Source organism: Trichogramma pretiosum, unplaced genomic scaffold (genome assembly GCF_000599845.2).
Source record: "Trichogramma pretiosum strain Unisexual culture from Peru unplaced genomic scaffold, Tpre_2.0 scaffold47, whole genome shotgun sequence".
Classification (NCBI taxonomy): Eukaryota; Metazoa; Arthropoda; class Insecta; order Hymenoptera; family Trichogrammatidae; genus Trichogramma; species Trichogramma pretiosum.
The window spans coordinates 982,232-1,000,898 of NW_019640859.1; the positions used below are offsets into that span (position 1 = coordinate 982,232).

Here is an 18,667-nt window from a genome sequence, read left to right on the forward strand (position 1 = left end):
TGTCTTTTACGAAACTTAGATAACCGATGTTAATATCTTTATTACGTTGATTTTTAACTTCAAATTAATTAATTCATCTTAAAAAAGACTTATCTGATTTTTTCAAAACTGTGCCTTGATTTATGTAGTTACTTTAACTTTTCTACTTGCAGATTTACAGATACTGGTACTTGCCATCTAGTGGTGTAAAATAGTATTATTGTATTTAAAAAGTTTAAGAGCTTGTCTAGGTATATCCTCCTATATTTGTTGATAAAATTAAATTGTCATTCTTAGGTTATTTAAAATTCACCGCATATTTGTAATATAATTGTAATAGAAATGTCGCCAAAAAACGGCCCAATAAATAGTTTTATATTTCCAAACATTTTAAATTGTCGTTTTTTGGTTTTTGGGTCATTTCTCATAATCAGTATTTCCAATCAATCCCGCGATTTTTATAGAAAATATTCATATTGCTTCGAGCGTAATAGAGTGACCCTCAAATCAAAACAACACCAACCCTTAGACCGGTGCATTGTGGACCTGTCTTTTTACATAACGGCTCAATTTAACGGCTGATCAAGTATTTACAACGCATGCCTAAAGCTGAGCTCCGGATGTACTCGCCACGTACGGGGGGCTTTCGAAGGCAAATTTTTACATGAAAACAGTGGGACTGCGAGCCAATTACCGTATGCTATGCGATATACACTAATTTTTTATTTAAAAACTGATGCTGCCGGGAAGATAAGAGTCGGGTGAGAGGAGCCGGTTGCACGCGCCGGTAGGAGATCCCGAAAGTCGATGCGTTTTTCGGCAAAAGTATTGTAAGCGCCATGCCGCCGCTGCCGCTTCTGTTATTATTAGCTTACGCTCACTTATCGGCCGATCGCAGCTGTTGTTGTTGCGCCTACGCCGCCCATTTCCCCGCTGACGAACGCGTATATTATACACACAATATGCAAGTGTGTAGCTGACCCGATTGCACGTGCCCAAACGTGTCGAGTTTGCGAAAGAAAATTCTATTTTCTAATTAATTATAGAAAAAAAAGAGAGGATTAATAAATAAGCTGCTTGGCTCGCGAATTGAAAATCAGCTGGCTGTATATAGCGCGAGCCTTATCCGACGTTACATTAGTAACGCGCTTTAATAGACCATGATGGATTCGAATATGCATGCTATCTTCGGAGCTCGACTTTTGAAACTCGCACTTTTGAATAAGAAATCGCAGCAGCTCATGGAAGTCTCAAAGCTCTCGAGTGTTGAACTTTCGAATTGAAGCGTCGAACGCGCGCGTACAAGAACGGAAAAGAGAGCGTGATTCCGATTTTTTTTTCCTCTTCTCTTTCTCTCCGTCTCTTTGTACCTTTGTCGGAAACTTTTTTCTTTTTGCGAAAAAATTGAAAAGCCACCTTCTTCCTTTTTTCGTACCTTAATCGTTCAATTAGAATTCAATGGGTGTTAGCGCGAGTTACAAGTCATTGTTTTTTTTTCTTTACATTTGAACGTTTTCTGCTCCATTATTCTCTCGACTCGCGCAAGTCCGCGTGCAGGGAAAAATTGAGCGAAATGTGTCCTTTTGAAGTGGCTAAGTTTCATCGCGCTCGGGCAAGAAACTGTATACAGCGCGAGAGGAAAACTTTATTGCTTCTATTAGCTTAATTCTATTACTCCTTTATACACTCCTTTCTCTTTCAAGTTTCTCAAGCTTTTCTCTCTCTCTCTCTCTCTCTCTCTCTCTCAGTATACCAAAACTTTAAATTTTATTTTCCCCGCGAGCAAGTTTTTTTATTTAATTTAGAAAAAAATAAAGTTAATTTCGAGAGAAGAAACACTCGAGCTTCGAGAAGAGAAAGAGTACGTACTCAAGAAAGAAAGAGGCTAAAATCGATAAGCCCGACGATTTATATAAGTCGCTCTGTATAATACGGGTACGCGCGCTTGTGTTTGTGCGCGTGTGTAAGTAAAAGAAACGAACGCGCAGACGGAGTTCGCAGTTATAGTTGCCGTCTCATCGGACTTTCATGCATCAGCTTGGCCTTTTTTTCCTTCAATTTTCTGCGCGCGCGTCCGTGGAGTAGTGCGCGAGCTTGAAAAGCGGATACGGCCGCGTACGTGTACATCTCTATACACACACAAGCTCTTACAAGCCCGAAATTTCTTCGCCGTGAAGAATAGAGAGTGTATGTATGGCTGCTGCGCTTCCTCTTATTCTCTCTCTCTCGTCTGCAACGATCCATCTCGTGTCTCTGTTAGCGTGTATCTCTCGGTACGCCATGTGTAGCGCATGTTCAGAAGAAGAGGCGATACTTTGCTTCGACTTCCTCTGGCCGAGAGCCAGTAAGCTATTCCGGAAGCGGCTAAATTCCCGTAATGTATATTGCGTATATGCAACTTATATGCACCATATATACCTATACAAAACATGTAAGCCAATGATACTTGCACGAAGCACGTAAAGTACCGGGCTCCGCTCTTCATTGGGCTTACTCAATTATTTTGCTTAATTATATTGGCCGAGACGATCTAAGACTGAACGCGTAAATTCTCAGCTCGACGAATTTTTTTTCCTCATTGCTATGGCGAGAGATAAAAACCCGTGTGTGTCAGCGTCTGACTTGCTTGAACCGATCTTCGTTTTTATGTCAGGCTTACGCAGTTAAAAGTGCATCGAACTTTTCTACGCACTATAGTCTCCTTGATTGCTGCGCTCCGATCGTTGACGAAACGTCGATTTCGCAATTTAAATGATAAAAAAACAAAATCATTGAGCCGCGCGGAGGAGGAGCTGTGCGACACATAACGAAATCGCGTCGAAGCTTTTACGATCAAATATCGCGGTCTAGGCCGGGTGCTCGCTACGCGGCTCGGCAAAGTTAATTACTTTGTGCCTCGCCGACGCGCGGTATATAGTAGCGTACCGCGGCGCGCGCGCGGCTAATTTGAATCAAGCTTCTAATTGATCCCTCTTTGGCTTTCAGCGATCTTTCGGCAAAGCTTTCGGTCCTCTCTCCCCCCCCCCCCCNTACCCCCCCCCCCCTCTCTCTCTCTCTCTCTATCATTTGGCTTTGGCTTTCGTCTCCGAGAGCGCATGCTTGTGTACGTATACATAAATTTTCTTTCCTGCGCGCGGCTCGAGAATCGAGAAAGCTAGACGGCGCGCGCGAGCTTTGGCAGCTTTGGAATTACCAAAGTTTTCCCTCAAAGTTATGGGTGTAAGCGACGACGCTGCGCTGTTTATACTCACCCACCCAGCCGCTGCTTCTAGATCCAAGAGATTTCGGGCCTACATACGTATACGAATAGCCGCGTAGTGCCGACCGAAACGAGTGATCGATATTCGTTTGTTGCTCTCTCGAGCTTCCGCGCGTATGCGCGTATATACTTATAAGAGCCTTGCGAAGAGATCGGGTAGAGGGGTAACAGCAACGCGGAAATCCTTTGCCAAAACAGCTACATACAGTTGAGAATTTCTAAATTACTCGAGGAAATCTCCCCCGCCTGCGCGATCGAGCAATTTGTTCATAGCAAAGTTTCTTCAACCGTACGTTAAAATAAATTATTTATCTCTCGTGCCAGTTGCCGCTACTGCTGCTGCTGACCGTATTCTAGAGCTTTAAGCCTTTACTCTATCCACGCGCGCGCAGCTGCTCTCGAAAGTCAGAGTGCATATTGCCGATATTGCTTACTCGAAACCTACGGTACACGTTGCAGTTCTATAAACGGGCACAAGTGCAGTTTTACCTTCGTTCAGCAGCTACTTCAGGGCTGCGCAGGCCTCTTTTTCTTTCATTCTTTCTTTCTTTTCTTTTTTTTTTCTCTCCCTTTTTTCCATATAATCTTGTAAAAGTGCACGTAAGCTTTTAATATATACGTGGTAGCGGTGTGCGACTGTTAGTCTTGGGTTCTCTTTTTCCGCCGGTCTTGCGCTACTATACCGTCGCCGCCGCCGCCGCCGCCGCCGCTGTGGAGCTCGATCAAGAATCTCATATTAACTTTGTTCTCTTTTCTTAGCATTTCTACAGTTTCTTGTTCACGGCGCACTTTTCATGAGCGAGTCAACGAGGCATTTAACCGCGTCTAGTACTCGAACTATTTACTCACGAAAGTATACGATCGAGCTTATTTTTTAATTACCTTATAATATACAAAAATGTCGAGAAAATGCCTAATACGCCTTAATTTCGCTTTATCATTTACCACCCGTTTAAAAAATAAAATCCCTTTTTTTCCCCGAGAACTTAATGATCGCCCAAGCTCGAAGAGAATCATCTGCGCGTCCATTAGACAACCGTCTCGCAAGGTACTTAGAGAGCCACTTATGATGCGCATCAGTGCGAGAGCTTGAGCAAAATTAGGAAAAAAAGACCGTAAACTATACACATACACACACACCCGCAACAACAAGAGGGCGAAGAAAAAAACTGCAACAAGAACTGCACTTAACTTCTTTATGAGCGAGATTTATGTTTCATCGTTAAAAATAGTGCAGTGACCCTTGTTTATGAAGGAAGGCAATCATTGAGTATAATAAAAAATGAATGATGAATTTTTCAGAAAGAAACTATAATCGTTTTGAAAAAACACGATTGATAGATGGTTTCCAACTTGCTTTTCTTGCAACGACAAATATTGATTGACTCACTCTCTTGGCTGGAAATCTGCATGTATTTCTTTTAAACAAATTACAAATCTCCCACTCTTGTAATTATATTTATTTTGTTAGCCTAACACGCCCGGACGAGTCGGGCAATTCCGAACCCACGCGTAACAGCATGTACTTGGATTACTCGTTTACAATACTTTAATCGGCAATATACATAACAGCTGAACAAGCGATGGGCTTTAATTAACGGTCATAAATTGTTGGAGATTGACCGTGTTACAGATAGAGCCGCTGCCGCCGCTGTCTGTGCGAGCGCTCGTGTGTGGCGTACAGCCTGCTGCTGCCGGCGCACATGGGTATACATAAGATTAGAGCCGAAGCGTGCCAAAACCTAAGCTCGTAACTTACCGAGAAAGAAAAGGGGATATTCTCTCCCTCGCGCGCGGCACACCGTATTACGCGCGTAACTGCGTACGTACTATATACGGATCTCTTTGGCCGATATGGCACATCTCTATGCACCCAGGCGAGTGGACGACATTTCGGACGTAAGCAATTCACTGATTATTATGTATATGAACGCGATGCATCGGACCGAATCGTGGCTCGATAGAATCTCGTTATGGCCGGTGCTTCGTGATCAATTTTTTGTAAGATTTTTAAAACGCGATTGTAATCCCTATACCACTGTTACACTATATACAACTAACACTAAGACCTGACCCTTTATATCCCTCACACAGTTTGTACACACTCATAAAAAAGTATGTTAAATTCAAATAAATGTATTTGTTTGAAATCCATTTATTGAATTTAAAAAAATATTTTCTCATATCAAGTCTGAGTTATTAGTAACAAACATATATTTATTAGAATTTTTTTGAATGAGATGGAAAAAATATTTTAAACAATTCATTATTTGACACAAATATTTCTTTATTAGTTTTAAACAAATATATAATTAATTGGATAACAAACCATTTATTTGAAATCAATAAATGACATCAAAGAAATATTTGTTAAAATAAAGTATTTAATTAGTTTGTAAAAAAGAAGTATTCTATGTTTAATTTAAATAAATATATTTGTTTCAAATAAGATATAAATTGATCAATACTACCAAATATTTTAGTTGAAAATAATAAATCATTTGTTCAAATTAAGTATCTTACGTATCAAAAAATATTTGATGAAACTAATTGAATTTACCATGTTTAATTTTTGATGGGTTAAGGTCTGTGGCATATTAAAGTTATCGCGTACTTAGAATAACGTCCGAGCTCGATATTGCTTAACCGACACTGTAAATGTGACATGCTGTACACATAAACACGAGTACAGGCCGTCGGCCGGCTGTTGTGATCCACACTGTGAATATGAGTGAATCTGTAGCATTTGAGTGGCTAGCTGCTCACCGCATGTAGCTTGCTATGTGAGTTTGTGTTTGGGTTGTGTGTAAGGTGCATCACAGTTTCCGTTGAGCGGAATCGAGCTCGAAATCAGCTAGTGTGTTTTTGTCAATACAGCCACCCTAGCCTAACGTTCGTAGTTGCCGATTGCGTTTAGGACTAGGTTTAAAAAGTTGCCATGTCAGCTCGGACTACCATCAGTGCTACTTGCATAGCCGCTCTCGGTATTCGTAATGTGTTCGTGAATGCGTGTGCGTGAGCGCGTCTTTTTACATAATTTGAATTGTGAAGTTATGGTAGATGAGTCGTCTGTTGTTGCCTGTCTCGACTGCAGTTAGAAGTCCAATGAAAGCGGAACTAAGGACAAGAATCATTTGATTTTATAACAAGATCAAGCTAGGTAAATTAGCATTTAGGGAGCTGACGATACAATACAAAACAAATATTTATTTCACGCAATGAAATTTTTTACCTTTTTCTGGAATAAATAAAAATTATTAATTTTATTGCATCAATTTCAAATAATAAGGTAGTTTTAATACAATATGCTAATTACCAATAATACGCAATAATCATTTACAGCCGTAAAAATCATTCGTATAATAACTTGTACGGGTGGCGTAATGGTAAAGTGCGTGCCTACCACCCCGAGGTCCTGGGTTCGATCCCAGGTGTAGGAATCTCTTTGTATGTTAGGATTGCGTTTTATAAGTGTTTATAATTATTAAGTATGCGTAAATAATGTTATATAATGTATATTAAGCGATATAAATGTAATCAATATAATATATATAAATAATAATTTCAAAGTTAATATTAGTTACAGTTCAAGTCTAAACCATGAATGAAGCAACCTCATGATTGATTCAATTAAATATTTATTTTGTCATATAAATATTTGCTAGCGTTTAGTAAATATTTATTTGAAATAATAAAAAAAATAATTGAAGCAAACAAATATTTTTTCAAATGAATTAATATTTTATTGTATTCAAATAAACAACTTTTCGTTATAAGCTTTTATATTTTTGCTTCAAATATATATTTGTTAGACATAAATAAACATATTTTTGATATTAACAAATATATACCTGAATTAAAAATATTATTGTTTATTACAAATAAATATTTAATTTGTTTTAATAATTGATTGTTTCAAATTAAGTAAATATTTATTAGCGTCAAATAAATGTACTTTTTTCATTTAAACAAATCATTTGTTTGCTACTATACAAGTAAATAATTTGTTTGAATCAAACAAAATTTGTTTGAATATAGCATATTTTTTTTTCGGTGCATGGTATTAAATAATCTCGAGAAATCTCGTGCTTCATCGAGCTACTGTACTAAATATCAGCGTGTCGCTTTACTTCTGTCGAGTCGACCTATCGAATGTATCTCATACACGTTAACATTGTACAGTCGAGGTGAACGAGCGTGTCGATAATATGCATCGTTTATACACGGCCCATACTCACGCCAGACTTACGCCCGTGATATTATTCGTCTCTCGTGTAATTCAATAACGACCGAGGTTAAAATACACTTTTCGGACAGGATAGAGCTACTTCTGGTGGTGGTGATGCCGATGCTGCTGCTGCTGATCTTTGTACGTGGCTTGACACCTCGCTTCCTCGAGTTCAGCCTCCGCCGGTTTTATATAGAGTATATATCGAGTTTCCGTGTGTCGACCAGATGTGTTTCGCTACTGCATGCACTTGCTGCTGCCTTCTGCGACTTTTCCCATAATGTCATGCGGATATTTTGGACCCCATCGACTTTTTCGCACCTTTGATATAAATATTACTAGCTCTTTCGCTTGGCGCAACATAAATTTTGGATAAAAATGAAGTACATTTTTAATTGTAAGTTAACAAAATGTTGCCAGTTACTTTTCAGCACGCTTCGTTCGCCTTAAGATTTTTTAAGCTTTGTTTTGCGAATCATTTCAGTCTATCAGAATTGAATCGCTTTAAAATGGTGAACGCTATTGATTTTTTAAAGGCGGCACATAGATTTTTTAAAGGTGAATAATTAGTGACACCAGTACAAACGTACACTCTTTAATAAAAGTCTTTTCAATTATAGTTGTTTTTTAAGATGATTTGGGTGCTAGTAAATGATGTACCAGCTTTCTCTCTGAAACTTGAAATAATGTTTTTACAACTTAAACCAAAGCCATATCGCAAGCCAAAAAAAATGTCGCATCATTTGCCACAGAAAGAGAAGTCGTAAAATAAGCACTAAGCACATCTCTCGCCCTCTGACCCTTGGGTATGCAACGCGCGAGTTAATAAAAACTTTTCCCTCCTCGACTTTCTTACATATAACTTTGTGCCGTAGCAGCAGCAGCCACAGCTACGCATTTTTATATATACGAGTAAGAGAATCGTATTAATTTTCGGCTCGACGAGAGCCCCTGATAACAGGCTGGTGTTACTGCTACCACCACCGCAGAGCGCCTCGCAGCTCCTCACCCCGCGCGTACACCACGACGAAGGCTGCTAGATTAACAGCTTTTATATATACCTTTCTCTCTCTCTCTCTCTCTCTCTCTCTCTCTCTCTCTCTCTCTTTCGTCCAGAGAGACTCCCAGAGCTACTAAACTTCCAGTTAGCTACTCCGCGTACTGAAGCATATATATGCGTGTAAGCACTCAAAACCCTCCGTCTCAATTTATTTGCCTCTGGAAAAATCATGCTCGATATTCTCTTATAAAGCACACGGTCGATGAAATAATGCGCGCAGATTAATCAACTAATAATTTTGACCGAATTCAACACCGTGCATAAAATTTTTTTTATTGTTCAGCTACACATAACTGATTGCCTATTAAAAAGATTCACCCGAAAGCACGAGGCGACTCCAATCAATGTCTTTGCTGCGCAGTAAAAAATAAAATAAAAATATGAACCTCGTTTGTACGCAGGAAACGTAAAAAATAACCGTGTCTATCCGTAAAAAAAGACCCGAAGCAATGGTGCAGCGCATATCCATGCGAGAGAAAGAGAGGGAGAGCGAACATCCAATAAAACGCGATAAATATATTTAGGTGTGTGGCAGAGGCTGAGCAGCGGGAGAATCGAATCAAGAAGCCCTCGTTTTTCACACCACAAGCATCGATCATAAATTCCCTTTTTTTTTATCTCCATACGAAAACGAGCGCCAGGGAGTCTCTTACGCTGTATATACATACCCGATGTCAGGGCTGCCCGGCGAGGCTGCGAGTGCAACGACGCTCATAGCCTTATAACACAGTACACATCCAGTTTTTCTTTTTTTTTTCCACCCACGTATGCCTCGCGAGTCGTATTATTATATATGTAACGCAACGTTGAAAAAGAATTTGAGAAAAATTGAGGAATATATCTCGCGAATGGATAGTGCACGGCGAAGCACCGTAACGTGTCCGATTTTAGAGAGAGATACGTTTTTCAAGCTTTTACATAGCGGAGATCGATATATGGAGTTATAATAATGGAGAAGAACACATTCGAACTCTCTCGCGCGCGAATGTTTATCCTTCGACAGTCTATACACATGTGATAGACGTAGTAAGCATTTTTACTTCATTTGACGTCGTATACGAGTGAAGAGAGAAAAATCGAGCTCGCGCCATTCGTATAAAACTTTGACACGGAAAAAATATTAACTCCGATTCGAGCGGCGTTATTTAATTCGAACAAAGGTAATCGTAATACAGACACGCGCTTCTCGCGAGTCTCGTTTATGTTTATAGGAACGATAGATATTACGTACGAGTGAACGTCATTAAATTTTTCACCCGGTAAAAGGCAACAGTAGTAGCAGCGGCAGTTCTGGGTGATTCGAGGAAAATTTTTCATTCGACATTTTGCGTCCTATATAGATAACATAAAATAAATGTACAGCAGAAAGAAATAGAAGCAGCGTAAGAAAATAGTGCCCCTCGACTGCATATAATAAGTCGAGACGAGAAACGACGAACCCCCGCGCGCTCACAATATTATAAACATGCTAAAAATTTGCCCGCCCGCACGTAGCACGCTTCCCGTAGCGTATATATATATATATTGCGTAATAATTCCGGAGCGCGGCGCAGAGCAGAGATTAAACCCGTTGAACTTTAATAATAGGAAAACAGCTCTATATATTTTTATACCATGCGCTTGTATATTCACGGCTTTCTGCAAATTTTGCAGAGAGAGAGAGAGAGAGCGAGGAGGAGTGATTGTTTGAGTTTAATTAACTGCAATATTATTGACCCATGAAAAATTTACATGATGAAACTCTCTACACTCGATATACCCCCGAATGAGAAAAATCAAAAAGTTATTCGCAGTTCTCGATATGCCTGGAGTATAGATATTCGATGCAGCCCCGTGCACGAGGGCGAACCGATAAGTTTACTTTGGATATTATAATGATTTTACACGAATTCGTGTTTATACGCTTTTAATACTCGTCTGGAAAGCGGTGTAGAATATAGTTCTGACATATATTACGGCTCATCTGCGCGAACGCAAACAATATGAACGCGAGACTCATCCCAGCTTGCTTTTAAAACTCGCCCAGTACGTACGTGCTATGGCTATTGCTAAAGCAGAAATGTTTGCTCTCGAGCATTGCTCCTCTCTCTCTCTCTCTCTCTTACTCTTTCTCTCGTCAAATTATGTATTGGCGTTATTCGCGTGCATTTCAATGCGCCATATACGCGAGACGGAAAATATCGCATTTGCAGTATATTATACCTGCAAAATTATATTGCCTATAGCTTATACGCATGCGAGTGTATGTTTGTGCTGTATCGTTTGCCATCGCATCTGTGTATATGTTGAACGATGAAAAAAATAATAATAATATCGGCGTAAAAGAGTATTATTACGTAAAGCGGGTGTGCATATGTGTGTACAGCTTTTATCTAAACGTCATATCGGTTCATTTTCTCGAGAAAAACAAGGCGAGGAGCTGACTCTAACTACACACAGGAAGGCAAGATAAGAGCCTCGGCCTCGCCGTTTCATGCGCGCGTGCGGAATGGAAAACGAGGCTTGCCGCCTCGAGCTCTGTAAGTGTCTATGTATGTCTCGGAAAATGTGCGGTGGTGCCTCTATACACACGCAATAAGAAGACGAGGTGCGACACCAGGCTGCTCGATTGGCTGGCAATCATCGACTTTGTCTCGGGCGCGTATATGCGCGCGATGTTTATCTGCAGATATAGATAGTATATAGATAGTGGTGTATAGTCAAAGGAGCTCTCGCCCCCAAGTCGTCGTCTCTCTCTTCCTCTCTTTCGAGCCAATGAAATAAAGTAATGAGGAGCTGCGATCTCGCGGAACGTTTAAATCTCGGAGCTGCCTCTCTCGGTAGCTCCTCGGGCTTTCTCTCTCTCTCTCTCTCTCTCTCTCTCTCTCTCTAGACTCTAATCCCCCATGGGAGTTGGGACTTGTAACTCTCGTTCGCGCAGGATATATATCTGTATACGGGCTTTGCTCTCCTTCTCCTCACTCACTCTCTCTAGATAAAACGAGACGAAGGGTGCACTGCTGCCGCTGCTGCCTAGTGTACGCGCTCACGAGTGGCGAATCTCCAAGTTTACCAGACGAGAAGTAATAATAGCAATGTGAAGAGCAGCAGCAGCGGCAGCGGCAGCGGCAGTAGCAGCGTAGGTACCTCTTTTCTCTCTCTCTCTCTCTCTCTCTCTCGGCTCATCTCGTAGCTCTTACAAGTATATAATACGGCGCGTGTGTGACGTGCCTCTGCAACTCGCACCGACTCTATATACGTATATGGTAAAATATGATACATTTATTCATAAGAGAATAAGGAGCAGGACAGCCCAATTTTTACCAATTGATTTTTGCTGTGTTGAGCTCGAGTTGGATTGACTGCTCTCTCTATCTTTTTGTGTGCTGCACGTACACTTCTTCCTTTTTTAATAAAATATCATATTTATGATGTTTGCTTTATCCAAGTGCCCGGGGTAGGAATAGGTTGTTGGGAGCTGCGCATCGCTCCGTGCCGATATATCGTACTAACTACTTTTCGCATGTCAAAGGGATACGTCTTTTGTGCATACAACCCTCTCTCTCTCTCCCTTTCGCGATTGCTTTCATTTGATGGCTTGATATGTTTCTAAATAGAATCCTTATACACACACAACAAACAGACCCCGCGCGAGTGGCACGCATCGACGCGTAATCGGGCAATGAGAGAGAATTGCCCCGAAATATATATCGAGCTCTCGGGCAATACGCGCGTGTACCCAATTTTTCTTTTTTTCTTTTTTAATTTCGAATCGAAAGATCCCATCGCAAATAATAATTCATTTTGCAAACATTCGCGCGAAATGATGAAATATGCCGGAATATATGCCTCTCGCTCGATGCGCGGCAGGACGTTGCTGTATTATTATATACGCGTGCCTTTCAATAAAAATATTATTTCAGAGTCGTGTTACTTTTATCTCGTTCGCATCAAACTTCTACATACGTACTCGTGCAGACGCACACATACACACACATCCTCCGCACGAGAAGGCTTTCTTTTCTCGTATCCTTTTTTTCATTTCGACTCATGCGTGCCTCGATCTGCTGTGCTCCGTTGTCTGAGTGTCCACGTATATGTATATAATGTGTTTTATTAAGCAACAAACCCAAAGTGTTGTTCTGTCGGTCTCGAGTTGGTCGCAAATACAGCATCACCGCGCACTCGATATTTCGCAATTTATCCACACACATGCTCTATTCTTATACGTATTCATACGCCTGAATATATAAAATTCATTATTCCAAGAATCTTCGTTATAATAAATGTTTTCATAATCTATACGCATGCACACGACGTCGGGCGCGAGGCGTAGTGTCACTGCACGATCGACCCTCTATTTGTATACCTGTATATATATGCGAAATATGCTGCAGCGCCGCACGTTATTATACGTGCATTTATTTTATACATAATAATATACGCGAGTGTTTATGTTTCGGCACACCACACGCGGTGCGCGAGCTGATTGGCGTATACACATTAATTAATTAGCAAATACGAGCGCGCGCCCAGCCACCGCCAAATGCTTCGAGTATAATTAAATTAATATGCTGTCCGAAATATTTTCTGCTTCGAGCGTGCCCTCTCGCATGTACGCTACAGAGCTAACGTTTATACTGCAACGCATCCGAGAGTACGTTTAATGAGCGCAATTTTCAATGACCGCGTACGCGATATAATACATTTTCGTATAATAAAATTTCTGACGCGTTGCGAATTAATTACAGAAAGAGACGAGAACAATTGAAATGTCCGGTAAAGATTTATCGATCGAAGAACGATATGCGTGAACGATCGACTCGGTAATCGCGAATTATTGTCTCCAAGTCTTGTGAGAAAAATGTGTAAAAAGTCAGCACTATGGGCCGAGGTATAAACGAGGTATATTGACGAACCGTTAGCCACTGCAATATGTGCATCAAGCACCGAGAATCGGTTGTTGTTACGTGTATTGCGCGTCCAAATTTTTTTACCCGGTACATCTCCATTTGGGCTCATTGAGTGGAAAGAAACGCTTCGAACGGGTGCAATACTACGACTGCATCGACTGAACGATGGACAGTCTTCATTTTTTACCAAAAATCAAAATATCGAATCATTTTTCAAGCATCGTGGGGGAACTTTTAATTTACAAACATTTATCCTTTTTTTAATCTGGTTTAATTCAAGACAGATTAAATAAAATTTCAAATTTTATAAAGCTGAAGTTCGATCGGGGTCGTTTTTACGCAAAAAACTAATTTGATAGCAAGACCGCAAACTTGTATTGCGGATAATTTAATTATACCAACATTTTTAAGCAAAACTGCGGTACATGTAAAGGCGACTAAATAAATGGAAAAAAATCTTTATCCTCGTCAAAGAAGTGAATTGGAAATTTCGAAACCAAATTATTCACATCTGATCTAAATCACATCTGATTAAAAAACTTCTTTTCAAGCCTATATCACAGAGCTTCTTCATGAAGGAAGTAAAATTAATGCGAGCATTAACTCGTATGAATTTTTATAATGATATCGGAATCAGTATTATATACCCACTGAAATTCGATGTCTCATTTGCGCGTAGAAAGCTTCACAGCCCCGTACCATAAAATGGACGTTTCAGGATTCGCTTGTCAATCAGACCGGATAGTTCGGAGAGTACACTCTCCCTCTCTCTTTCTCTCTCTATGTGCAGTGCACGCGCTATCGGCTCGTTCGAGCGTTAATAGTCATCCTCGAAATCGCGATCGAATGGGTTGTGCAGGTTCAAATCCTCTCGGCTTGGCTAGATATGTATGTGTATATGGAATGACCGAGCTTTGGGGGCTACTGCAGGCGTGTATGGTGGTCGTGATTGTCGACTTTTGAAAATTGTATGAGCTCAGAAACAGTGCTTCTTTCGAAGCTAAGGCATGATCCACATACGTAAACTCATTTTTATAAGTTTATTTTACGAAAGGAACAAACAAAATGTTTTCAAAAAGGATGAACGTAATAGCGGCCAAACAGCGCTTCACTCGACAATTACGAACCCTTAGCACATGTCTCGATGCTCGGGTATGATTTCTCTTTGACGTATTTCAGCTTAATTTCAAACTTTGACTGATTCGGCGTTAATGGCTCTTCGGACCCAACGTACTTGCAAGCTCGTGCTCCCGTTACTGCTTATTTTCCTCGATGCATTTCGTCGTGTCGCATGAACAGTTCGGCTAAATAAATTTGATTCGCATACACGGCAGCATTCCAGCTCTTGGGCTGTGCACACACGCGCAGATCGATGGCTGACTCCGATTCGGTCCGTCGCAGCCAAGGCGTGAGAAATCACGAATAATTGATGCGCGAAATGCCACCGCTGTACGCATAGTAGTCCTCTCTCTCTTTGACAATGCGACGTAGCTGCATGCAATACGGGAAAAGCACATCGCGCGTAAAAATTAAAAGCCAAAGCTCGACGGTCCGAATCGCACGTGTATGGGTAAAGTATATAACTGTGTGTGCCGTACAGTTCGAAGGGGAATAGATCGTCGTCGCGGACGACTCTGCTACAGACGACGTATATGGGTATATAATCTATATACACCGCAGCTCAGCGACCGCACGTAGGTATGTGTGCGGTGATTGGGCAAATTGATTGAATCGTTGCGTATGGAAGGTACTTTGCCGGCCTTTTTGCAGGGTATAACGCATATGGCTCGCATGGATCATCGTTACACAGAGTGCGTATCATGTATAACGCACGCATTGCATGTACGCAAATGGCCAGTACGAATCGAGAACCGACGAATAAACTCGATGCTCTATGTACTCGCGAATCGGTTCAATTTGTTCATGGAGCAAGCTAATTTCCATACAACTATGGGGTCGTAGTTTTATTAACGATTTCGTGTATCGTGATAGATAATTCGTGTCGTTCGTACAATAAAAAGTCGACAAACACACGCACGCGAGTAGCTCATCAAAACGGGGCGCACAGACCTCGGCGCGCACGCACACGTGTGTACTCATCAGTTTAAGGTGGTAATGGTCATTTTATTTATTCAGCCAAGGTCGTGGTAACGCGCGATAAAGTTGCGGGCCCTTTTATATATGGTATGTATGCATTCATATTGATGGAACGTAATAGTCGTTGTTATAGAGGCGATCGTTTGACCTACTGCTTTATGCTCGTGAGAGAAAAGTAATGTACATAGGCGACCATCGCGAGTTTTCCCAGTGTATAGAGCACTCGTTCGTCTTTAGTTGCTGCTTCGCACCAAAAGACCGCGGTCGTGTGTCAGCTAAAAGAAAGCCAACCTCGGCGTCGTCGTGATATCTTGTGGGTGTTTTTTCAGATCGTTTCTCGCGAGCCTCGTCTATATTTCCCTCCCAAAAATGGTCTACCAGTCGGTTTTCCAGTTCATGTTCATGGCAATTGCCATCTGCATCATCAAGTACATAACGATGTTGAAGAAAAACGCAAAAAACGCCGCGAACGATACTCTCGTGACGATGGATCAGTGATCAGTGATTTTATTGCACAATCGTTTTCAAAGGCTTGTGTTAATTTTTCGTTGAAAAATGCAATTGCGACTTGAACAGGTATACGACTCTTTTCTTACAATGATCTTTGTTTCTTTGTGCAACTTTTCTGTGGCGATCGAAATGTTTTTGTTCATCGTTGCAAGGAAACCACATGTATTCATGTTCAAAGCGATAACTCGACTATTTAATTCAATATCACTTGCATTAAACCGATCACCAAAGGGCATTTAAACGAGAACCAAAAAAAACTAAATTTTGCACCTTCTCACATATTATGCCGCAGTCGGTGCCTCGCTTGTAATACGAATCGCGCGACAAGTGATTAATTTTCAGTCGTGTACAACCTATACATCGTACAGCACTCCAAAGTCCTTCGGGGCAAACAAATCGAAGAAGTATGAATACGCCGTGTGGAGCAAGCACATACTCACACATGCTTGTGCCGGATAAAATAACGAGAGACGTTTTCAGCTCGATCTTATAACAGAAGTCGCACGCGCAAGGTTGGGTCGTATGTGTCCGGTACAGCCGGTACAAATAATTTACTAACCCCCGATGGCTTGTGATTCTTCCTTTATTTTTCTCGTTCTTTTTCTCTCTCGTATTTATATACATTTAGCTTCTATTCTTCGTGGCATACGCATAATTTTTCTCGCTTGAGACACCACCACTGCTACTTCTGCTGCTGCTTCATGTTTATCCGTGCGCATGATACATACACGTAAAAAGAGAAAATGTAACGTCGCTTGTAGGAGCTTATTCAGCGTGTATTATACATACATAAGCGTATTAAAACTGAATGTCTTGCGGGCTAAATTAAATCGAGCCAAAGCATGTACAATATATACGCTGTTATCTGTGCGCGCAACGCGCGCAAGAGTGAGAGAGAGAGAGAGAGAGAGAGAGAGAGAGGATTTGTTTCGTTCGAGCGGAAAAATCGCGAAAGGTTCGAGCTTTTTTCGTATTAATAATTTATATCCGCGAGCCAGGCGTGTGCTGGCAACAGCGTACTGCATGAATGCTACAGTTGATAGCACTCGTTAATAAAACGCTGCCTAATTTATTGTAGTTTCAATAAAGTACATGGAATCGATAATTAGCGGAAAGTCCGCCAAACTGCAGGGTGTAAAACGTTTATAGTATTTTTCATGTACGATGCGAGTTAAAGATCAATAAGGCAGTTAGGCGACGCGCGAAGTGTTATATTTATACTGTTTGAATCGAGGCTGCAACCTTACACGCGCCGAATGTAGGCCATTTTTCCAGTATATATGGGGCTGATATATTATTTCTTATCAAGTTAAAAATTCATATGACATTTTTTATAATTTTGCCGCAGAAGGAAAAGATTATGCACAAGACACATCGGCCACGTTATCAACAAAAGAATGACGTACAAGAAAGCAAAGTACTTTTAATCTCGGAAAAGAAGTAAAAAAAAAAAAGAAAAGTTCACGGCCTATCTAGCTATATACCTTCCTTTATTCCTCTAGGCTGAAGTCTAACATCGACAACTAGTCGAGCTTGGCTTGCAAACAAATAACGAGCTTGTCGTATATAATACAGTGTATGTATATATGTGTTTGTGTGTGTGCATGTGCACAATAAAACAACCACGTATAGTGTCTACGTATACAGCGAGCGAATGAAACGAACGAAAAAGAGAGAAGAGAAAAAAAATCACGGAGGGAAAAATGTCCGCGTCGACACGCGGGGTGGAAGGAGAGAGATAGAGAAAGAGAGCGAGAGAGAGAGCGATAAACCATAACGGATTGATAGACGTTATGTGTGTACGTGTGTGTGTGCATGCATGCAGCTCTCCCTCTGCACCTCCCCACACATATACCCTATACCCATACACCGCTCTCTCTCTCTCTCTCTCTCTCTCTCTCTCTCTCTCCCCGTCTCCATTATCTAGCCCCAGCTGGTCAGCTCGATTAATTCTCTTGCATTGCGTTGGATTGTGTATGTAGCTATATACTGTACGGACTCTAGCGCGCTCGTGTGTGTATGTACAGTGTGCAATGCAACGAAGCGTGCACGACCCGAAGCTTGGCAGATGCAATTTGTTCGCCATGGCCTATCCGTACAGTTCCAAGCCCTTCCGTGTTATATGTAGATACACATGGTATATGCTGTGCACCTAGTTATACATACACGTGTACTACCTACACACACATCCACTAAAACTCGAGCGATGCTCTTTTTCTTTTTGCACCCCCCGCCTCGGCTGTGATTTTCGACCTATTATACGAGACACTGATGCGTATATATATTTGAAATTTATTTTGTCATTCGGACCATTATCGTGCATTAGCCTCGTGTCGTGTGCGTTTCGCTGGGAATCTATGCGACTGTACCTACCATTGCGGGGCGCAGCGAGAGCAATTGCGAGCGCGCCTGTGTACGTTCAGATATAGGCACGCGGGCGAGAGCATAACCGATGCAGATAAGACACGACGACGCTCGGTGAGCCGGGCAGCTCGTGAATCATCGCGCGGTGCCGCGCACATGGATGTAGGTCCGTTTCGAGATACGGCCACGAGTTCGAGCTATTTGCGTTGCAATTTTTGTCTCTTACTTTTCCTTTGCTTTGATGTTCCACGGTTTTTTTTTTGAACGGCGCCTCCTAT

General features: G+C 41.3%; 1 protein-coding gene across 1 annotated transcript in view; it reads left to right on the forward strand.

The window, feature by feature from the left end:
• The window catches only part of LOC106654466 (netrin-1-like), a 177,765-nt gene that overhangs the window by 152,643 nt on the left and 6,455 nt on the right, over positions 1-18,667 (forward strand). The gene's annotated exons all lie outside the window — the stretch shown is intronic.